This window comes from Patiria miniata, unplaced genomic scaffold (genome assembly GCF_015706575.1).
Source record: "Patiria miniata isolate m_02_andy unplaced genomic scaffold, ASM1570657v1 HiC_scaffold_8, whole genome shotgun sequence".
In the NCBI taxonomy this organism is placed as follows: Eukaryota; Metazoa; Echinodermata; class Asteroidea; order Valvatida; family Asterinidae; genus Patiria; species Patiria miniata.
Window position 1 is genome coordinate 13,387,083 of NW_024037075.1, and position 25,201 is coordinate 13,412,283.

The following is a 25,201-nucleotide window of genomic DNA, read 5'->3' on the forward strand; positions in this document are numbered from 1 at the left end:
TGACTCGGTTTGTCTGATGACACTTTGTAGCACATGGCCGTGGATGTGCTCATCACGTACGCTCGTTGGTAAATGCGTGCCCTCTAACATCCATATATGAGTAGCAGTGCCCAACCCAAGTTAGGCTTGCCCATTGCAACCTGAATGATCTAGTTTGGCTCTAGTTGGGACAGTCCCAACATAAGCTTGGTCTGATGACCAAGTTGGGGCATAGTTGGTTTGCAAATAAACAAAAGTGTGAAAAGTGAGGACCAACATTATCTTTCTTGTTTGATAAGCTGTACGATAATTCACAATGGAAACATTTCCATATCTTTTGTTCATTTCTACCAGAATCATCCATCTAATTTTCCTGTGGATTTGTTGGTTTTATCATTCCAGCATGTGACATACCTGGAGGTCCTGTTGGAGGTCAAACAAAGGTCACCCTTCGAAACGAACACTTGCAATTCATCGCTACATGGTGAGTACCATCAATACTTGAGAAATTCACGGCATTATTTGAAGTAATGAATTTGAAGTACAATGTGTGAGTGAAATGGATTTAATTGTTCTGAATAAGTTGACTCCCAGGGTTGTATGGTATCGGAATTTTTGATTTATTGATACATACCGGTATATCTTCAATATCGATTCATGTTCAATATATCGAATATTTGCAAAATACGTTGCAATTTCTTACCATGCAATCGCGGATCAGGTGCTTCTGAAAACATTCCTTTATCAAGTTTATGAAGTATTTTTTAAGTGGACAAATGGACATAGATGTCCATTTTGTTTCAACGAACATGCTTCTCAGCAGCTTCCCCACCACAAAAAAGATTGGTTTGTTTACTTCAAAAGAAAGGTTTGTTTACTTGAAACTCAGTTTTCTGACGAGACTTGCAAGCTTTCCTTTGCCTAGGTTAAAGCATGCACCGTACCAGTACATGCAGGATGTATGGTTCCTGCCACTGTAAAGATAATAGCCAATGCTGGAAGAAGTAGGAGCAGTTTACAGCACTGAACATAAAGTCAAATCTTTACATCATAAAAAGGTCACGAAAACATCTTTAGAAAACAGGTTTATATATGATCATTCACAAAGCTTGATCTCACTTTGCTGGGTTTGTCTTTTCTGGTTTTGTCTTTGTAAGTTACAAATCCAGGCCTGCCTGCACTAATTTGAAACAGCAAGTGATCTGCTGATGATTTTTTTTTCTATTGGCCTACTCCCTAGTCAACAATATCACGAAAAGTGATGACACATATCGTTTACGTACACCAAATTAATAAATACACGTAGCTCAGCGAGAGACGTAATGTCACAAACACTCACACATTTTGCGATGCACTGCACGTGATCTCTTCACAAGCTACTTATGCTCAACTCAACTCAGCTGAACTCAGTAAATGTCACTTTGGACCACATTCTTGCACTAGGGGTGTCAGTCATTGTTGGGACATTTGCTTACTTTTCGTACGATGGAAATTACAATTATTAGGAAAAACACTTTTTCTTTCTTTTATACTATATTTTTGAAAAAGTTGAACAAAGAAATTGACTTGAGCAGGGTTTAAACCTGCGATATCCAGATAACCATTCCTGGGTCTGTTTCATGACTTTGGATGTGATCCCTGGCTACGACCGGTTTATGGCTTCTGACTAGCGCCCCTTGAACAAAGATGTTGACAAATTGGGGCACCGCCAACATAGGGCTGGATAGCTCAGTTGGTAGAGCACCGGAATAATTATTCGGAGGTCGTGGGTTCAAGCCACACTCCAGTCAGTTTCTTTGTCCAACTTTTCAAAAATTGTTATAATTCCCCTAGTTAGTTTATCTTTGTATCTTTGTTTTTGAAAAAACGATTTTTAAATAGTTGAATGGAATTTACATATTTGCTTAAACTATGCTCTTGAGCCACGCCAATTAGTCAATTAGCCGCCCTCCCCCACCCCCCACCCCCACCCCCCCCCGAAAAAAAACCTTGAACTGTCCACACAACCAAAATGGTAATGACTTCAGACATGTCAGATGTGGATGAAGTTCCAATAAACATGTATATACCGGTATGTTTCAATTAACATGTACCGGTACGTAGTTTAAAGGGAATGTACATCATTGGCTTTTGCTGTAATTTTCAGAAATGAACTAATTGAGGAGTTAGTATTGTAGCGCAACGGTGTGCTTGCAGCGAGTTATTTATAGAGCGAGCTGCAGCGAGCTTGCGCAGCGCCCTCTGTTGTTGGGTCCGTTTGCGCGGGAGGAGTTGATCACAGCGCGTCGTTGAGAACGGACGTGAATTGCGGCGTCTCGTGGAGAACGGACGTGTGTGTGTGCGTTGTCGTGTTGCTGCACTGACGTGCTGACGACTGGGCGAGGACAGGAGGTTAGTAGCCGGAGACACACCGGGGATCTGAATCTTGGTCCGTGTGTTGCTACCTCGTGGGCTGTATCCACTGGGGCCTCGGGAGTCCTGCCGCCGGTAACTTGGGGTTGCCTGATAGGAATAGAAGTCGCAAAAGAGCGCGGGGGAGCGCTGCGAATAGTCCACCCTTGACGCAGGTGCCGCATCCAATAATTATTGTTGATTAACTCTTACATTCTAATTGAACCCAATAGAGAATTAAAGAACTTGATTGTCGTTGTTGTCTGATGAATAAAGGTGTCAGTGTCTGTTCCTTCATCGTTTGTTCAGTCTGTCAGTTGATGTCCCTCCCTTAAGTGAACACCCTTAAGGAGACTACTTTGTACGTGTTGGCGGCATACGGCCTTCCGAACGGACGCATTCCCTAGGTCACCTAGATCATGACCGCTCGTCTAGGCTTACCAAAGGTTTAGTCAGGAGGCCAGGGCGACCCGAGTTTGGGGGAGCCCCGGTTCGATCAGCGCCACAGTATAATGGATCAAATATTGTTACACTGACATATTTGAAGTTTTTTGTTCGAAAATGCTGGGGAAAAAAGAACAAAAACAGAAACATTAAAGTAGTCTGGTTCCCTGACTCCACTAAAGATAAAATGGATCAATTTATAGATGCCTGAAAATTGTAAGGTAAGGGAAATTGTAAGGTAAGGGAAATTGTAACGTAAGGAACCAGCCTAGCTGGCCTGCACCCGTTCATGACCATGTTACCAATAGCAAACAAAATTTGAACTGAAAAAAGTGGTAAATTTGGAGCAGTAGTTGAAAAATAGTTAGGTTTTTCCAACGGTGGTCGGCCGACCACTGTTGGAAATTGATACAAAAATACAAATTTTCTTGAAAATGACTTCACACAAGGTGCCATTAATTTACAGGATGCTTTAAACTGTCATTTACCAACATCCGAGTAAGGTATTTCGTAAAAAATCGGTAGTTTTGTTTTTCGATGTTTGCAAATGTTGTATATTCTCTTTAACATTGTGAAGCACTGATGATATTAGTTAGTTTAAACCTTCTTGTCATTCCAAGGGACCTCATTTGTATTTTAATTTAGGATGGAAAACAGATCCTGCTTTGTCTTTGTCAACACAAAGCTTTTTGTTCAGCGGTCCATCCACGCTCGCTCATGCAGCTCGTATGTTCATGCCAATGCACTTGCGCACGACAGTCACTGGAATTAGCCGAGATTTTGGTGCATGCGCACAAACTAAGTGGAAGGGACAAACATACGTGGCAGAGACACATATTTTTTCGATCACTGTCGATTAACTCGGAATGATTTTAAATAAATGATATCAACGATATTGATCACTTTGACATCGAGTAATTCAGTAAATCAATGGACCCTATTGGCTGCAAAGTACATTCCGAATTCACTATGAAATCTTCACTTGCAAGTAACAGTGTACATGTAACTAGTATTACTACAATATTAAACTTCAATCTTTAATCTTTCCTGGTAGACAAAAATCACCCAGATGACATTTTAGGCTTGCTATAGTGAACAACTAGACCTGTTTGCAGTCATTGAACCCTAATATCTTAGTTTATAACACCTCTCCCACAGATTCTGTGTCTTGATTGGCCGAGAGCGAGTCACATGTTACTTTATATTTTTGCTATCTTTCAGTGCCGGCCAAAAGTACTGTACCCATAGCAACCAAAGTACCTTACTATACCCGTGGTAACCAAAGTACTATACGCACTGTGTGCAAAAATGCATCGGAGCAATTTCAGGGTTACTCACGTTACATTTTTGATGTACTTTTGAGTTTCCTTGGACTGTAATTACCTTACTGAAAAGGTTTAATAACTGTTATCCCCATGGTAGATAGAGTAGACCTAGACCTACCTAAGCACCAAAGATGACATCCAGAAAAGTGTGTTATGTATGATAAACAAGACACACAAAATCGGTTACTCACGTTACAAAAATGTAACCGTGGAATTGCCCATAGGGGTGTTTGTGTTGCCCGTTGCGCATTGCCCGTTGCGCATATTGTTTCCAAGCATGCACTACAGATGGGGTTCAAACATTTCGCGAAGGGGTAGTTACAAAAAGTGCAAGTTAATTTTCAACTAATTTTGTATTGAAATAGAAGTTTATTTTTATTATATTCAGATTAAATTAATCAGTTATCACCTAAAATCAAGCATAATCTGTGGGAGAGGTGTTATAAAGCAAAAAATGACTGCTTTGTACCGAGTTTCAAAATTTTTCGTCACTTGATGACCGAGATCTTGGGGGGGGGGGGGGCGGAATCCGCCCCCAGGCTGAGAGATGGTCAAAATAACCAGGCCCTTTTAGGGTTTAGAAATGATGATCCTACACCATCGGCTCCTCTTAATTTCTTGTTTGTTTACGATTTGCGTAGTTATTTTTATGAAGAATCGAGACGGCGTAAAGAAATTACCCATTAAAGAAAGAAAAAAAAACTGCTAGTGACATAAAGAATTCTATCAAAAAACCATTGGCAAGCAAGCTTATGGGACTCGAACCCACGACCTCCTGCTATTCAACCCCTGGATTCTCCAACTTGAGGAATTAAAATCTGCGTTTTAAAACTGTTGTCCGTCTTTAATTTGCGGCTGGATTTGTTGGTGAAAGCATCAGGGCTCTGTGGAGGAATTGACAGGTTGAAGATGAACTTCAGCTAATTTTTTTTTTCAATATATTCGTAACAATTTAGTTGGACTGTTGGATTGGCTATTTAAAAGGCCTGATGCTTTTATAGAATCGGGCAATACATTAGTGCCAGCTTTAGGATGTAGGCCTACTTGCAAATACTTATTCAAGCACTTTCGAATTGCATTGTATCATACACTCAACCAAAAAAGAAAGGTCCCCCCCCTTCAATACTTTTTGGTCGAACTCAAAAACTACTGACCTCTCACTCAAATAACAACTAATCAGTAAAGAAATTCCTTAGCAATCCAGCCATACTCTTTTTTTGGCTCAAAACAGTGATAATGTGTACAACATGATGCAATTTATGACAAATGATACCGAAAACAGTTGCACTTTTGTATACGTGCAAGTTGTGGTTCACACTCACCTTGCACCTATACAAAAGTGCAACGTTTGTGGCATTTGTCATAAATTGCATAATTGTGTACCCATTATCACTGTTTTGGCCAAACAAAGAGTATGGCTGGATTGCTAAGGAATTTCTGTACTGATTAGTTGTAATTTGAGCAAGATGTGCTCAGTAGTTTTTGAGTTAGACAACATACTATTAGGGAGGTCTTTCTTTTTTGGTTGAGTGTAGTTCCTCATAATGCGGGTATTACAAATATGTCACTAGATATGCATTTGCTGTATACCAAGCTGTTGAGGTCAATATACACCTACGTGTTGACTAAAGGCTCAAAAGTGAATTAAGTTGCATTGAATAGATGCTGAGCTAAAAATAGCACTTGTGAACTCATGAAATCACGTCATTTGAAAAGAAAGGTCACCCATTGACTCGTCAACTTTGTAGATCTTTGCATGACAGCAGACCACACAAAACTTTCCATTGTTGTCTCCAGGCTAGCTGTTGACAATAAAACATTTTGGGAAAACCCAGATGTACACAATTTCTGGAGGCCTGCTGGGACAAATGTGGTTTATGTATTTGTATCGATGCGCGGGGGTTTCCAGGATAAAAAAAAATGCCTTTATTTTTTAATTAAGATATTCTCCAGACGTATTAGGACAAATATGGATAGTGCAATGTTTTGTTTCATAGTGGATGCAAACTGCTTGCATGTGACAGAATTTTCAAAGCACTTGTGAATCATGACCTTGCAACTTTTGTAAAGTTTGAGTCAGTGCCATATATGGAGGTTTATTGAGGGATTAATTTGCATAATATAGTTCCGTCAAGTGCTCATGGGATTGTTGGGTGCGGCAGCTTCATGTACAGGGCTGTAATGCTTGGACGTCTCTGAATCAACCTGCTACGAACTCAACTGTAAGTTTTGCCAGAACAATGGTTCATTTCTTTTTGTTTTGGGGTTCCTATTTTGGTTTCATGGATTGTATTAAATGTCAGGTGTAACCCTAAACCCCTTGAGTGATTTACTAGGAACCTACCCCACTCTTGCAAATTCTAACACTATATGGCAAACTCTGCACCCAAACTGTTGGACTCTGATTATGGTGGTATGACTATACACCCCATGTAAAGCATTTACTAGTGCAGTACTCACTCCAACAGACTCCAACAAATCCTGCTGTAGGAATTTGACTGGACGGGGATTGTTAGGGTTAAGAAGTTTTTCAGTCGCAGTTTACTGATCTCACTGACTGATAGTCAACTGTGAATTATTCTGGTGCAGTTTCCAACTGTCCAATTCCAACTCACTGGCACACCATTAAAATAAAAGGTCTTGTTGTTTCCTTTAATTTCATACCACATTTGAGCTTGTGATTCATGTAGCTCTAAAGATCACTTCCGCGTGGAATTTCCCTCTAGTCTTTATTCCAAACATAAATGGCATTGTAGTTACAAGTTTTCATGCTAAAGAATGAGATTGAAGCTGGAATGAAGACCAGTGTGTTACAGCTTTTCATTTATCATTGGCAAACAGGACTTCCATTTGTGGCTGGGTGATCCAAAGTACCATGGCTGCTCAATCTGAAGCAGCCTGCCAGACTGATGTCCCTACCACGATGCAACAGGAGGCACAGGTACCCACCCCCTCAGCTGCAACAGGTGAGTACATATAGTAGCTAGACCATTTGCATGGGATCAGTGAGGGAGGGAGGAGTATTGACTCCCCCTCTCCACTCAACTCACACACTCACACACACCCCAAGATTTTTTTTGAAGTTGCAGGTTTCAACTTTGGACAATCAGATTTCTCTATATACATGTATCTTCTTTAAAGGTAGAGTAGATCATTTGCAGCTATCCAAAAAGTAACTGACCAAATTATTTTTGAAAGCTTACTTTGTTTTGAAGATAGTAATTGGACAAAGAAGACATTAAAAGAAGTCATTACCAAAGATTGGGAATTGAACAATTTTTGGAAATTTCCATTAGTAGTTGGTTTGTAATTGGGTGAATCTTTGAATGGGTGCGGGTGAGCATTGACACGATGCACATGCGTGCGTGGTTGCTATTATTTGTTTGGTCAGTGTGTGACATAGTGTCGTTGCAATCGGCTGCAATCAATTCAAAACAAGGCTCTGCAAATTTGATTTGAAATCGAGATCCTGAAAAATGATTTTCTCGGAATATACAGCATTCACTGAGCTGAAAGTTTAGCAGGTTAGTTGTTGAGCACCCATCTTTAGATTTTGAGGACTTTTTTTACTTCAAAAGAAACAAATGCAAATATGACAAATGATCTACTCTACCTTCCAAAAACGGACAACTGGAGATGTACTAGAGTACATGAATCATTTTGTCGGTATCCTTTAAAGGATGTTTGAATTCTTCTGATTTTAGATTCCCCACAACAAACTGGAGCCACCGGAAACATGGGCACAGTCAGCGGTAGAAACAATCCTATCATTACTGCCACTGGTTCAGGTGAAGTTAGTGTCACTTACAACTTGTCGTCAGATGGAGAAGGTAAATATATGATCTTGTTTGTTACACTACTTGATATCTTGGGTCAGATATTATTGTATATATTGTAGGAGAGGGGGATGGAGATGATATACTACAGAAACATGGACACAAAAGACGGATTGCCAATTCCACGAAAGAGTCTACATTTTTTGTTGCTACGATATAAACCACATGTTGACCACATTAGGAGTCTTGTAATGTATACCCACACCAAATGGCACCCCGTATTGTGTGAATCACATGTGGGAAAAAAAAGAAACCGGGGAAAAATGGAATCAAGTTTTGGAGGCCTCCAAATGCATTTTTTTTGGTCTGAATTTATTGTTGTCAGTGTAAAAAAAAACAATGTGTAAATACTATTAAACGACATCTGACAAGATTGTGTCCAACAGATGGTACAAAAGCCAAAATATTCATGTGATTATTTTGGGGGGGAGGGGGGCAAATTTATTTTGTACACTGCCTTATTAACAAACTGTAAATCCCAAGTCACCATTTCTTTTACATGTTTGCCTCAGTAGAGGAAGACTATTCAATCGTTTCAGAAAAATGTTAAACTGAAATAATACATGTACATTCAATATTGGGTTTTGCCCTCCACCGACATACATGTATTGTATAAACACTGTAAAGACAAATCTGGCGGCAGCCATTTACTGCAGTGTCGTAAAAGGCTCGCGCGAGTGGCGCTCAGGTATGTATACCCACACTTCGGGCTCCTTCGACCAATTGGAATACCAAAATGCGTGCGCCTCGTCTTTAAGAATGCGAGCAGCATGCGCATGAGCGTGACACCACCGCAGTAAAAGCTTCTGATTCTGATCACTGGATTCCACTATACTTAGTGTTGTCTCGAGTGTTCATGAGAAAAAATCACTTTGGTGGGACTCGAACCCATGACCTCCTGCTTACTATAACATGTACTTGTTGCTTGTTTGACCTCAACAGGAGTAAATCCACAGAGTCAGAAACCAGACCAAGTATCGAGAGTGGGGGATCTCAACCAAGAAGTCGGTAACAAGGCCAGGGACCTTTTAAGGAAATGTTACAAGACAACGGGTAGCTATGTTCAGTTGAACCCTGGGGTTCCCGATGATCAAAGACCCATTGTTGGCATTTACACTAAATTGCGGGTTAGAACAAAGAAAGGTACTGTAGAAGAAGAATACTCCGAGGAAACTGTATATTCCACAGAGTATGACAAAATATTTAAAGATTGGCCTGAAACTGAGTTCAATCGTGCTATTTTATTTGGCATTGGTGGTGTGGGGAAGTCAACCATTTTTGACAAGATTGCATATGACTGGGCTGATGAGGCATGTGAAATCCTGAAAAGATTCAAGCTTGTCTTTCTTTTAAAAATGTATGCCCTGTTTCAAGAATCCGATCTTGTTGATTCCATTTTTGATCAACTTTTAGGCGTAAAGTCAGGAGTAGCCAAAGTTGAACTTGATAAATTCATTCAGGACAACTCAAATAAGGTCTTGATACTTTTGGATGGTTTTGATGAAATGAGGACCAAAACACTTGATGCAGCCTCATTCGGGTCTATCCTAAAAGCACTTAGTAGAACAGAATACAGGGATTGTTTCATTATTGTGTCAACGCGCCCCTCTCATCTTGAGACACTGATGTCAAAATCACTTGTCCGAAATCCTTGCACACACGTAGAGGTTCTGGGGTTTACCAAAGAGGATGTTAATGAATACATTCTGAAATTCTATTGCGAAGATCCTGATAGTGGCAGTGCACTGATCCAAAACATTGAAAAATCCAACACGCTGCTCGATTTCTACACGAATCCAATGCTTCTCCTTCTCATGTGTTTGTTGTGGAGGGAGAAAAAACAACTCCCCGAAACAACTTCACGCCTCTTCACTGAGGCAGTTGATTACATGTTCACAAGAAAAGGATATAGCTCCGAAGATGCATCAAAAACAGTGATTGCTATAGGAAAAACTGCACTGAGTGGATTCGTAAGTGCCGACCAGAATTTCTCATTTCAAAAAGATGAGTTTGAACAAAATGCGCTGGACCTGGCACTGAAAGCAGGCATCCTAACCCAGCAGAGAGTTATCCAAAACCTCAAATGTCACAACAACATACAATTCATGCACAAGACTATTCAGGAATGCTGTGCTGGTAAATACTTGCAAAGTGTACATATGTCGAACCCAGGATTTGTAAAGCGCATGGTGTGCAAAGTTGTTCCATTTGGAGAATTTCAAAACAATTTAGGGCAACTATGTCAGACTATTGAGGGTGTCGTTTCAAATGAGTTCCTTTTGCGTTTTTGTTGTGGTGACAATGAAAAGTGCATGACTGACATTGTTAGATTGCTTGACCGTAAATTCAACAAGGATCAACATAAGCCCATGTACCAATCAGACGTTATACAATTAATTAGTCAACACTGTTTTTTTGAAAGCCAGTCCAAAAAGATCCCACAATGTCTAACCAGCAACTCACTCATCTCATCAAATATCAAGGTGAAAAACAATACTGATGTCCGAATTCTCATATGCCTTCTTAAAATAATCTGTAGGTCAGAAGTCCAGGTGCTACAACTGTCACGCATTGAAACCATTTGGATTTATTCTGTGTCTTTGGTCAGTGGTTTAGCCTTTGCCCTGGGTTACATGGAAAACCTCAGGAAACTGAGGCTCTACTGCTGTCCTTTAGTGAAGGGTGAGCTTGAGAAAATCCTGTCATCACTGAAATGCAACTATCTCTTGACCAGTCTTTACATAGAGAAATGCAATACATTGGGAGGTAGAGCTGTAGAATGGGCCCCTCATATCAAACACTTGACAAGCCTTGAGAAACTTGAAATAAGCTTGTGCGGACTTCAGAACACAGACATTGAACACATTGCCTCGGCTGCACATGACTTGCCCAAACTGACTGGCTTGGACCTTGATAGCAACAAGACATTGGGCGGGTCCACTGACATGTGGGCCAAGGAATTATCCAAAATGACACACTTAAATAAGCTGGACCTGAGCTTTTGCGATTTGACACAGTCAGACATTCCACACATTGCCTCGGCTGTAGGTGACATGCCCAGACTGACTGACTTGGATCTTGGTAGCAACAAGTCATTGGGTGGATGTGCTGCATTTTGGGCCAAGGAATTGCCCAAATTGAAGCACTTAAATAAGCTGAGCCTGAGCTATTGCAATTTGACACAGTCAGACATTCCACACATTGCCTGGGCTGTGGGTAACATGTCAAGCCTGACACTGTTGGGCCTATATGGCAACAAGGCATTGCGTGGATGGGATAGGCCTAAGTTAAAGTCCCTCTTTCCATCACTTCTGGTTTTATTTTATTTTCCCTTGCGAAGCACACTCTAGAATTACATGTACTAAGCATAACAATATAAAAATGATAACATTGTCAATAAAAGGAAATAAGATTTTCCAAGAAAATCAACAAAATCAAAGGGCCTAATTTTTCAGTCCTAAGCATTACCATTTTCAAAGGCAAAACATCGTAACACATTCCCAGTTTAGATTGTCAGTAGGGTCACACTGCGTGTAAGACAATTAGCTGTTCACTATCCACATAAAACAATAATTGATAATTTGATAAACCAGGGTATTGTGCAAATTCCAAACAAAACAAACAAACAAACAACCCCCCCTAAAAAAAACACAACAATAACAACAAATTGATAGTTACAAATGTGTTGTTCGACCACGATGCCTTTTTGCAATTTTACATTAACGTCATAATACATTCCTGATTTCAGATCTTCAGTAAACTATTTCTTAAAACAACAGTAGTTTATGCAAATAAGATCCCTGGTTTATCACAATCTCCTCGTTTGTGAATAAGTGTAGATTCCACATCTGGAAATTTGTTGAAGTGGCAAACAAAATGACTGTAGACCTCAAATCTCTACGCATGTGCATGGAAACATCACTAATTTGAAAACCCAGTGGATATATGGTATTTGTTGATTTCTGAGGCTGTATGGGTGGTTTGGTCCATTTTGAAGTTGAGACTTGTTGGCCTGACAACAGTTGTATTGATGTATATGTTAAAACAATGAGAAGTTTTGTGATTATTCCAGTCTAAGATGGTAAATACATGTGCATTTTGTAAATAAAATTATATTTTTGGAGACTCGTTTGCCAAGTGGCTTAATTAATTGTACTTAAGTAAAATGGTTGAAATATTAAGTATTACTCAAAGTAGTTTTGGGATTTTGTACATAGGCGGTTTTGTTTAAAGAACATTTGTTATATTTTGTTTATATTTGCTACAAACTTTGGTACAAAGGTTGGTGGGAAGATCAGTTTTAAAAACTGCTAAAAGATGAAGGAATAACTGATTTGACCAAGCATTGAATGGGTGCGAGGGTTGTTTTCGAGATTATATTCATTAGAAGTTAAAACTACTAAATGAAATATGAAAATAAGGATATCCTTTATTTCTTCTTCAAATAAACCACGAAGGGCAACTGATTGGTGCGTTATAATTTTGTTCATTTACATTGTTTTCGTTATTTAGAAAAAACACAATATTCTGGCATTTGGATGTAAATGGAGTTTGATGTCAAATTCACTGTCTGTATTTTGTAGTGGTTGAAAACGCTGAATGTTTCTCTTTATTTATGAAGTTTTTAAATAAAAGACTTTTTTAACATTTATATCTGTAATCACACATTAATAGACCCTCTCTTAAACGTTACTAGAAAATTCTCCTTTTTGGCAAGTCGGGCAAGTCCAAGAAAACGTCTCCTTGCAGTCCCATACATAACATACCTTAATTGTCTTCTTTATCACAAAAACTTACAAAAAATTTTGTGGGTACAGTTTTCTCCTTTCAGATGCCCAACAGTAGAATACAAAAAAACACTGATATTATTGCTTTTTAGACGGTTAAAGGGAAGATACAACATTTGCAAACATCACAAAACGAAATGATCAAATTATCACAAAATACCATATTGGATTGTTAGGGAATGACAGTCTACAGCATCCTGTAAAATCATGGCTCCTGGTGTGCTGACATTTTCAAGAAAAATGGTATTTTTCCAATGCTGGTCGGCTGACCAGCGTTGGAGAAAACTGGCTTTTTTGAAAAAACTGCTCCTACTTTTTCATAATTAGTTATTCCGCGTTTTCTTTGCAATTGATTACACAACTGTGAAGGGGTACAAGCCTGCTAGACTGATTCTCTGACCTTACAATTCCCCAAAGTCTATAAATTCTCCATTTCATCTTAAATGGGGTCAGGGAACCAGAGTACAAGAACATGAATGGTTTTCTTTGTTTTTCCAGCATCTACACGCCCAAAACGTGAAACAAGTCATTTTAACAATATTTGCTATAACATACTAATCCTCCAAATCGATTATTTCTGAAAAGTGCAGCAAAAGCAAATGTTGTACTTTCCCTTTAAACTGTCCTGGGACGTAAGTGTACGATTCTTGGACTTGCCCAGTAATAGCCTGATGGAGTAGACATATGGATTGCATTCTGGTTCCATATTAAAATACATGATGTTAGTATCTCACAATTGTTTCTGGTGTGATCATTTTGTGTCAGTCACATTCTGTTGTATTGCATTTTACCTTAAGATGAGTATGTGAGGAAGAGTGTATAGTGTGTGACTTTCTGGTTTGCTCAGAATTGAATGGTTCAAACCCACCATCATCCCTGTCCTCTTTGACAGATATTCAAACACAATCCAGCCCATGCATTTATCGGATACCCGATTATCCAATTATCCGTAAACTCCCAGCCCTATTTCAGTGAGGGAGATGGGTCGTAGGTTTTTTACATGCTGGACCAAGTCACCGAAACAGTTCAAAGAAAATGTGTTTAAAACCAGCTGATGTTTTACCAGTGGCTTAAAACCAGCCTGCATACCTCCCCTCCCCCTAGTACATTCCCCCTCTCCTCCTCCCTCCCATCTCTCTTTCCTCCCCACCCCCCCCCAACCGATGCTACAGAAATCACCATCCTCCCACCCCCCCCCCCCCCACTTTAAAATCCAGCCCCCCACTCGTTCCCCTGTGGTGAGAACAATTGCTTTCCATTGATACTTTGGATACATTCCTATGGTCTTTTGTTTTGAAAATGGAATATGAAAACGCTCTTGGGATAGTTTTATATCCGAAATTCTACCAACTTCTGGTGCTAAAACAACATTGAGGCTTAAGTCACCAAAATTAACTGAAAATATGGCAAAACTAAAATGGAAAATAGGAGTAAATTGTAAATGGGACACAAGGTGCATGCAGTTTCAAGGATTGCATTGAAAAAATACATCGCATGGCGGCGTAGTGGGGGGGGGTGGCCAGGCGCCCCCCCCCCACTGGAATTTTGGCAACCGAAGTAAAGCACAGTCGTATATCTTACCATGATTAGCAACCGTAAATGCTTTTTTTTTTCATGTTTTTTGTGTATTCGAAAACGAATACCCACTCAAAAACAGGTCTTCGTTTTCGAGCGGTTCTATATTTTCGAGTGGGTCTTCGGGTTAGAGGTCTTCGTTTTCGATACTACCATTGTAAGAGCCTTCAAATGAGTCTTGTGTGAATCATTATCCTGACTAAAGGGGGGGGGGGGGTTAAGGGGGCACTTGTACACTATTGTGTGATATAGTGTGCCTGATCGTCGGTTTTGAACAGCGCCCCCATTGGAAGAATGGTACCAGCCCCCAGAATGTCCGGAGAAAAAAACCTGTGTACATTTCAGCACTGATTTGCTGAAAAAAAAAATCTGAAGGGCCTGACCCCCCCCCCTGCAAAAATTCCTGGATCCGCTCCTGACAGGTCTGTATTTTTATCCCCTTCTGATGGACAATGGTACTCACAATTCAGCCTTTGTAAAACGGAACCCCAGAAGAAAAATTCTAAACTACTTTTCTTGTTTTCAGTTGAGCTAGTGATTCAAAGAGAGCTATTCCTCCATGGTTAACAACATTTGAATATCTGGGGTTTTTTTTCATTCCATTTTTATTCAGTGCAGGTTTGAGTTGTGCTTTCCAGTGAACCAAAATGCTCCCCAGCTGCAAAACGGGGCTTCTCATCTTAACCTCACCGATAAACCAACTCATCAAATGAATCAGTCCGATACTGTGCCATGCTGCCAGCTGCATATTGGAAACACTCTACGTACAGCTGCACCCTGGCCTTGACCACGAACTGGAACCGTACAAACAGCGACCGATTCCTGTTACGCAAGATGTCTGCGCAACCATCACTGCAATCTACGCCAAGTCGGCGCAGCTACAAGGGCAAGATGTCGGAGTACTCGTAAACAATATAAGTAACCGGTCTGGCATCTTGCCTACTGCTAGAATTCTCAAAGGAGAAGTTGGTCTGGTACTACTGACTGCTCCGCTCCAAACCATCTCAAAGTGTTACTCAAGTCGTGGTTTGTACATGTAGTGCCAACAATTCCTGTTGTGAAAATAATAATTAGTCTGTCTGGACAAATGTGGACATGCAGTTCTCCACCAGTCGATGCTGATGGGATTGAAGTAGAATCTTTGCCGGTTAAGAGCTACGGAAGCGTGGTTTTAGGGGGAATGTTCGATCGCATCCACGCTGGACATAAATCCTGCTGAGTGAGTCGGCGATGAGAGCAGAAGAGAAGATTACAGTTGGTGTGACAGACATATCCATGCTGCAACGTAAGAAGGCATCAAATCAAGTATAAAACAACCTTTATTACTTTCTTTCTCTTCATTGGCTGAGAGTAGGTCATAAATGTATGGTGTTCAGTATTTCATATTATTACAACACCTGAATATATCCCCCTGATCTGATTGCAGGGAAAACACTACCAGAGTTGATCCAGCCAATGAATGCTCGCATCGCGTCTGTCCGTGACTTCATCCACGATATCAAACCACGCATCTTACAATCAGACTCCATCGTGCCCATCACGGATCCTTACGGCCCCAGCGTGGTGGATCCAGACATGAGGTGCATTGTGGTCAGTGAGGAGACCAAGAAAGGTGGAGATGCTGTCAATAGGGTCAGACAGGAAAAGGTATGCGCCAGCTTGTATGTGTGTGTATAGGGATATAGGATTATTTGCTTTTCTTGCATTTTGTCGTTTCCAATAATAACACCAATCAAAATCCAAAGAACTTAGAAGAATGATCAAAACCAAACCTGTTGAAGTTCCAGCTAAGTGCATATTACACTTTCTTTTGGAGAAAACTGACGAAAACCATGCACAACCTTTTGATCGCAAAACGTGATTTCGTCCATGGCACTCTTATTTCCAAAATCAGTCAATTGACTGATTGTTATAAATCACCTAAATCACGTACATTTCTTGATTTCTTCTAAATGGCGCCAAGCCAGGCAGAATAATTTCAAGGGGTGTTTAGTACCAGTACAATCTTTACTCCAAGTAAGCTTTTTGATAATAATTCGGTAGCGTATACTTGTAGGATAAATGCAAGTGATCCTATCCCCAAAACAATTTATTTTTTCGTAGCCAGCCTAGTGTCTCATATTTGCCATAAGTAGGAAGCTGTCGTTCAGCTCACACTTTGAAGAAGTTATCAAACACATTGGATATTCGAAGCAGCACCACGAATGACAAAAATCTTTCAAACAATTGACTGCACACGGGAGCTATCTGCTTACACCACGGGCCACGAATGGACCGTTGTCGTAAGCAGATATATAGCTCTCATGTGCACTGGGCTTTATGAATGATCTACATCTGGCCTGTACAGGCCGGATGCATGAAATGACTATAGCTGTGAATTATGACCATTCTGAAACCATTGAATGGAAGTTTGTGCACTCTGGGACCAGACTAGGCTTGCCCGGTCTTGTTTTAGGATGTGATACATACATGTATAAAGTTCATGATGTGACATGCATAATGTACAATGTATTATTAAGTTATGGCAGTAATGGCAGCTTATTGACCTGTGTACATGTACATTGTGCATTTGTTTTTGTTTTCATAAATTGTCTACAAGCTGTGCTTTTTGTGTTGGGTTTTATTCTTGTTTGCAACTCTGTGAACTGCTGCTGTGCTGCCAATGCTTATTCCTCCTAAACTTCTATTTCGAGATGCTTTTTTGAATGGTTATAGTGCGATGTCAGTGTTAATTGTCCACAAAATTAGACAACATTTTTTCTATGTTAACATTACATTTTTGAATTCAATGTGAAGAATTGTAGTTATATTATTTAAGCAATACAAAAACGTGAAAAGAGATGAAGAGACAACCAAAACTGTGAACTAACAAAATAACAATGAGGCTACCATTGACTTTTTGATGTTTACATTGTGCGTATTTGAAGATTTGCAGTGTTGTTTTTCAATTTGTTCATGTTGCATTCAGGGTCTGTGTGTACTAGACGTACATGAGATATCTCTAGTAGAGGACAACAATCATGCTGCACATGAAGAAGCCAAGTTAAGTTCCTCAACACAAAGGATTGGACTCCTGGGAACACTGCTCAAGCAACCCAAGGTGAGTAATGCAGTGTTGCATTCATGTTGCATTCAGGGTCTGTGTGTACTAGACGTACATGAGATATCTCTAGTAGAGGACATCAATCATGCTGCACATGAAGAAGCCAAGATAAGTTCCTCAACACAAAGGATTGGACTCCTGGGAACACTGCTCAAGCAACCCACGGTGAGTAATGCACTGTTACATTCATGTTGCATTCAGGGCCTATGTGTACTAGACGTACATGAGATATCTCTAGTAGAGGACATCAATCATGCTGCACATGAAGAAACCAAGATAAGTTCCTCAACACAAAGGATTGGACTCCTGGGAACACTGCTCAAGCCACCCACAGTGAGTTTTGAGGCTAAAATTTGGACCCTTTTCTGTGGAGTGTCAAGGTTTTGTTGTATGGCTATGCTAACCACAGAATAGAAACCATTCACAAAACAGTTGCTCTGCCAGATTTCCATGAAGAGACCAATTTTTGTAGTGCATTTTATTTTCCATTCATAAATACCTCAGACAGTTAAGCCATTCCTATTGGTCGAGAGCCCGTCATGTGGCCGGTCTTAAACGGATGATAAAGACATGGCTAGCTGGTCTTAAACACTTTTCCAGTGTCACATGAAATGCGGACTCCCATGAAATCCGATGCTTTTTGCCGTTTTATTGGTTGAACGTTCACAGTCCTCACGTAGGCATGTGCAACACTACCAGTGAGTCAGAATTTTATAGTTCTAAATTCAAAACGCAACGCCCCAGGTGCGTTCTGCGCGACATCGCACAGAACGTGCCACGTGCGTGTCAATCTCCATAAAAGGGTTGTTTATACATCTTAATCGCCAGCTGAATACTCCATTATTTAGCTAGAGGGATGTTTTAAAAAGCATGAAGTGAACTTGTTGAACAAAATCGGGATTTTTTTACCGAAATATTGGATTTTTTTTACCTCCGGCTTGGGTAATTATCAGCACCCAGACTCTAAGCGGTCTTAAACAGAGTGATCAAAACCTCTCGAGCACACATTGATTCCCTTATTCAATGATGCTTTATTACTTAAAAATTCACATTTTGTAGCCAAGCATTGAATTTAAAGGTGGAGTTATAAACAAAAATATTGAAAATACTAAATAAATAGTATCGAGACTTAAAGGTGATGGACACCATTTGTAAACATTCTAAAATGAAATTGTCAAAGCATCATGAAATACTCGATTGTAAGTAAATAATCGGATCAAGCATCCTGTGAAATCATTGTGGCTACTAAGCTGCCTTTTTTGAGAAGAGAAGTTGCTATCACTTCCAAACCATCATACTGTCCAATGGAAACCTATGCTTTGAAAAGTGACGACGCATTTTTTCAAAGTTTTCTCAAAAAGTACGATATCTACTGAGCTGAAATTTCAACAAATTAGTTTTGTTCAATAAACTGTTTCAGGTTGTTCCTTGAGTTAGCAAAATGGTGTCCATTACCTTTAAACTTCAATTAAATATGCTTCTCAAACCACTGGATTTAAAACGGCTGCATTCTGTTATATTAAATAATTATAATTCTAATAAAAACAGAGGTGTAAGTTTTCTTATTAAAAAGACATTTTAGTAAAAGATAAGATAGAGCAAAAATAAGTATAGAGCACTGATTTTCATCGGGTTTTTGTTACGATGAAATGTATTTCTAGCATTTTGAGTAACAAGGAAGATGAGTGGTTTGCGAAAATGAAACAAAAAGTGGTTTTCTCTAGTCCTTCAAAGATTGAAATCGGTACTTGCACAAATATTCTTTGTGGGGAACAAAGTAAATATCTGTATGGCATTCAGTTTTCCTTTTGATAAAATTGGTTGGAGAGGTTGGATTTCACCTTTTATCAATTGTTATAAATTTCCCCATAGAATAAAGATCTACCTGGCACCCCATACGTGATTGGTCTGACCGGCGGCATAGCCAGCGGGAAGTCTTCAGTATGTAGACGGCTGGAGGGGCTCGGTGCTGCAGTGATTGACTGTGATAAGCTGGGGCACAAGGCCTACCTACCAGGCACGCAGGGATTCAGGAGAGTGCTGACTGAGTTTGGACAAGGTGGGTGCTGAAAAAAAACTCCAAAGTATTTTTCAACAAGCTAAGGCAAGTCTAGTAAAGCTGAGTGGACAAAATTCACAGAGCGGAAAACATATTCTTTTCGTCGTTGGATTGAAAATGAGATTTGAAGGTTTGCATGTTGGACATGAACAATGAATGGGAGGTTTGCAGTAACACCATGTGAATGATATCTCTTTGTAAAGTTGTGTGGTTCTGAGAAGAACCAGTTGGTTTGAAAGTTTGAAAAAAATATTCCCACATGGTGTTTCCGCAAACCTTTCATTCATTAGTATCTCCACCATGCAAAGCCTCAAATCTTACTTCAGAACCAGTTGGTTTAACTCGACGTTTCAAATAGTGTGCTCTGTTTGTCAACAGGAGATTGATGACGAACAGAGCATACTGTTCGAAAGGTCAAGTAAAACAACTGGTTCTTCTCAGAACCACACAACTCAAAAGAGATATCATTCACATGGTGTTACCGCAAACCTCCCGTTCATTGGATTGAAAATGGCTGAAAAGTTTGTAGACTAAGCTGGAGTGGTATTACGTGATAGAAATGAGAGAACCACTGTCGGTCCTCTCATGGAGACTTGACTTACTGCCAACACGTGTATCATGAAGTTACAAATAACAAGCTGTGCCAGACTAATGGACATCTGGTATCCACTAATGCAACGACAGTCATTTTCTGAGGTGGCACAGCGGTAGCACCAGGCTCATGCAAGTCGCGCTCAGGTAGTATGCACGCACTCAGGGGTCCTTGGACCAATAGGGCTACCAATGCACACGCGTCTCGTCTTTAAGAAAGTGTGCTTCGTGCGCGCGGGCATGGCACCACTAGAAAATGGCTTCTAATCTTGTTCGATGAATTACACTGTAGATGATACATGACTTAAATGAATAGACAAGCCTTATAAAGCTGCTCCTAGACTTGTGTATTAAAGTCATAAGGGAGAGTCAGTCAGTGAGATAAATAGCCAGGCTAATATACGAGTGACTGTCAGTTAGTGAGTCTGTGAGGTATAAAAAGGACTTAGGCTGGTCCTGTCTGGGACCGTCAAAAAATCTTGTGCTGTGTTGGGCTGGAAAATTTGCTGGTGGATTTTTTAAAAATCATCAAGGGGTAAATATATATTTGTTCTGCAGATGTTGTTGGGGCTGATGGAAGCATCAACAGGCATACCCTCGGTGCCAACGTCTTCCAAGACCGATCCCGTCTGGACCGGCTGAACCAGATCGTCTGGCCGGAGATTGCCAGCATGGCTCGGGAGTAGATGAGGGTCCTGGGTGATGGAGGATGCCTGGTGTGTGTGCTGGATGCAGCCGTGCTGATTGAAGCTGGGTGGGACGGCTTCTGCCATGAGGTGTGGTCATGCATTATTCATAAGGATGAGGTGAGTCACGCCTCCCATTGAGAGATCAAAGCTGTGTGGGATGGGTTCTGCCATGAGGTGTGGTCATGCATTATTCATAAGGATGAGGTGAGTCACGCCTCCCATTGAGAGATCAAAGCTGTGTGGGATGGCTTCTGCCATGAGGTGTGGTCATGCATTATTCATAAGGATGAGGTGAGTCACGCCTCCCATTGGGAGATCAAAGCTGTGTGGGATGGGTTCTGCCATGAGGTGTGGTCATGCATTATTCATAAGGATGAGGTGAGTCACGCCTCCCATTGGGAGATCAAAGCTGTGTGGGATGGGTTCTGCCATGAGGTGTGGTCATGCATTATTCATAAGGATGAGGTGAGTCACGCCTCCTATTGAGAGATCAAAGCTGTGTGGGATGGGTTCTGCCATGAGGTGTGGTCATGCCATAGAGCTATATTAAATTACTAGAGCGCTAACTTCGTGTACAAAGTAATGCCTGCTGGGCGCATCCATGTTTGTGCACAAACCTATGGAGACCTAGAAATTTTGTACGGCTTTTGTACGGCTATTTGCATATCTGCGTTTGTATTCCATACCGGTGCGTTACTGAAGCCAATAGGCCCAAAACCGAAACGCACGATCACCAAAAGAGTGTGTCATTTTGCTGTATGCAAATAGCGCAAATAGATGCTTTTTGCCGTCACGTTTTTTTGAACCGTCAATGACGCGCTTAAGTTGTTTTCGTATGTTCTACTTGCGCGTTGCATGTAGAGTACACTTTCAAAATTCAATCCATCTAATTTCATTATGTTCTACAAACATGCACATGAATTCAAAATGTCTGCGCCCAGGACGGCTTCAAAGCGTCTCCGCGTGCACAATGACGAGTTAGCGCTCTAGTAATTTAATATAGCTCTATGGGTCATGCATTATTCATAAGGATGAGGTGAGCTACTTTTCCCATTGGGCGATTGAAGCTGGGTGGGATGGGTTATGGCATGAGGAGTGGTTATGCATTATTCATAAGGATAAGGGGGGGTCACGCCTCTCATTGGGAGATTGAAGCTGGGTAAGATGAGTTCTGCCATGAGGCGTGCATGGTCATGCATTATTCATAAGGATGAGGTGAGTCACGCCTCCCATTATAAGAGAGATTAAAGCTTTGTGGGATGGGTTCTGTCACGAGGTGTGGTCATGCATTATTTATTAGGATGAGGTGAGTCATGCCCCCCATTCATGATTGAAGCTGGGTGAGACTGGTTCTGCCATGAGGTGTGGTCATGCATTATTCAAAAGGATGAGGTGAGTCACGCCTCTCATTGGGTGATTGAAGCTGGGTGGGATGGGTTATGGTATGAGTTGTGGTCATGCATTATTCATAAGGATGAGGTGAGTCAGGTCTCCCATTGGGTGATTGAGGCCGGCTTGGATGGATTCTGCCATGAGGTCTGGTCATTCATTATTCATAAGGATGAGGTGAGTCACACCCCCAATTAGGAGATTGAAGATGGATGGGCTGGGTTCTGCTATAAGCTGTGGTCATACATAATTCGCAAGGACGAGGACAATCACGGCTTCCATTGATGAGTGAAGCTTGGGTGGATTAGCTCTACTATAAGTTGTGGTCATGCATTATTCATAAGGATGAGATAGGTCGCGCCTCATTCATTATGACAAGGCCACGCCCCTTTGAGCATCTTTGTACACAGTGTTATTATTGGACTAGCCCACATTTAGTGCAAATTTTTTTAAAATTTACATGAATCATTCACTACAATGAAAACAGTCATGTGCACTTCTCAGTCACTCTGAAATTACACTCCATTCTCATTATGTGATACTCAGCTTCTCAACATGTGTAAATTATAACTAGAGTAAGATTTGTTTCTGCATTTTTACTTTGGTGACATGGTCCTTGTAGTTTATTCTTTTTCATCTTCTTTCAATGTTATTTTTTTTGCCAGGCCTTGAAGCGTATTCTAGACAGGGATCTTCTACCAGAGGAGAAGGCCAGACAGCGCATAGAATCCCAGCTCAGTAACCAGGAACGTGTGGATCATTCCAATGTCGTCTTCTGCACCTTCTGGGAGCCAGAGGTCACGCAGAAACAGGTACAGGTCGGGTTTAGCCTTTTTTTTGTCGAGCCCTTCAATGAATATTATTTTTTACCTTTTACAAAATCCATCAATTCACACAAAAGTTGGGGACAGAAGAGGAAACCCCCCCCCAAAAAATAGACTCCAAATTTTGCAAGAGCTGCATGTTTCTAATGTGCTTATAAAATAGTCACTTTATACATGTACCTTTTGCAATTAAAGACATTTTCTTCATTCCGGATTTCAAACATATATATGAAGAATTTTGTTTTCCAAAAATGCTGTGAATGCTCTTTCATTTCCTTTTGGAATCCCGCCCTCTCCTGGCTGCCCAAAGCCAGTTGTGATTGCTTATTAACCCTCCACATAAATTCTGTGCCAAGTTGTCCTTTCAGTCAAAATCAATCAAGTGACTGTTTTCAACAGTTAAACATTCGCAGACTACACAAAGCAGGATTGACTGGCTGAGACTGTTTATGTAACTTGATAAAGCTATGCCTTGACTGTAGATGATTGATAAGCCAGCTGTGCCTACCACTTGTCTTTTGTCTGTTGACTGTAATTAGGACTAGTCACTGTGCTTGCTTGAAATTATTATGATCTGACTGTGTAAAAGGCTTGGCAGGGGAAGAGGATTTAGTTTTTGACTGTCTGTGACTGTTCAGATAGCAGGAGGGTTAATTAAGAATACATGAAAATGTAGTTTAGAAATTATGGCTGTTATATATACGTGTATAAATTTGTCTTAACCGTGCCAGTTTTTTCACATTTTTCAAACGGATATAGCATTTTGGAAACACTCTCTATCAAAGTTGTTGTACAGGTCAAAAAGTACCGCACCTCCCCTCTTACCACAGCGACTTCATTAAAACCATGCTGACATAAGTTGTACATTGTCTATCCATTTAATTGTATCTTAGGTGGAGAAGGCTTGGGCTGGGCTTATGGAAAGATTACCATCTCGTGAAGCTAAACCACAGCAGCCTAAACTATGACGGCCGAAGGCACCAGGAGCTTGATGTAGCTTTGATGTCATCAAAGGTATGACACAATCTACTATGAATGTGAACTGTGGCTGAAAAGTAGGGTGTGCTATTTTGGGAATCGGGTACCCGACTGAAAAAAAACATGGGTACCCGGGTACCTGTTAAAGAAATTCAACCCCAAAGTTTAAATCTCGGAGGTTGCACGGGATGTGACACTTATGACAGTTCTGAAGGTCAGTAACCACACCTACTCACACAAGTGTGTATTTTCCTGCAACCGGGGACCTATATTGTCCCTCTTTTGTTTGTCCTAACTTTTTAGGACGACCTCCCATATGTTTTGTACACGAATCCAAATAGGGAACCTCTCAGGTATTGGGGACCCCATTGTCCCATCTATTGTTCATCGTCCCCTGTTGAATGCAGAAACAAACTCGCTGCCACCATCAAACCTTTTGTGCCCGATATTCTTATTAAACCTCTCTGGGCTCTCAGACTATTATATTTGCATCAATGTACGATTCTACATATGACATTTTAAGCTGGTAACAGTTTATTACTTGTCAACTATTTGTTCGCTAAGTAAATTTGTGCTTTGTAAATTCTGTTAAACTGGGCCCTGTAGCCATGTTCAGAGCTGCAAAGGACAGACATTTCCTTGAGTGCAGAGAACAAGTTGGCTTATTGTAAAAAATAAAGGAATAACCAATAAAAATGTCACTTGGTGTGAGGTTGTCAGCTGATTTTTTTTTTATAAGAATGCTAACTTGCTGTGCAAAATGTATACTTATCCGTGTTGTTGCCTCATATGTTATATTCTCGTTTTGAATCTTACACATTTTGCTTTTTGTCATAGAAGTGCCGTTTACTAGTGTCTCATGTCATGATAGACAAGACTGTACCAATGTTGTCTTTGATTGTTTGTGTTCAGCCCTAAGTGCGCTGTGGTCGTCGTTAAGAAGCGAATCAACAATAGATTTTGCTCCTTGAACCAAGGAAATCTTGTGAACCCATCCCCAGGAACGGTGATCGACTCAGTGGTCACCAAACCAGACTTGTAAGTAAGGCCAAAAAAAAAAGTCTCCGGTTTCTGGTATGCGCGCGCGTTGCCGTAGCCATGCGCATCTGCAAAATGAAAAAGTTTTTTTTTTCAATGAAAGATGATGTCTCAAAACCGCCCAACTCAATGGTTTGACCGGAATCCTGCTGCTGCACAATTTTAACATGTTTTTTAGATGGGGTTATGATCG

The 25,201-nt window shown here is 40.6% G+C and overlaps 1 non-coding gene and 1 pseudogene across 1 annotated transcript; both read left to right on the forward strand.

The window, feature by feature from the left end:
- The first annotated feature begins 385 nt into the window (after positions 1-385).
- LOC119719757 lies at positions 386-25,014 on the forward strand (annotated as a pseudogene).
- Positions 1,697-1,769, forward strand: Trnai-aau. Its single transcript has one exon. It is a non-coding gene; the product is annotated as a tRNA-Ile (tRNA).
- Positions 25,015-25,201: the final 187 nt, after the last annotated feature.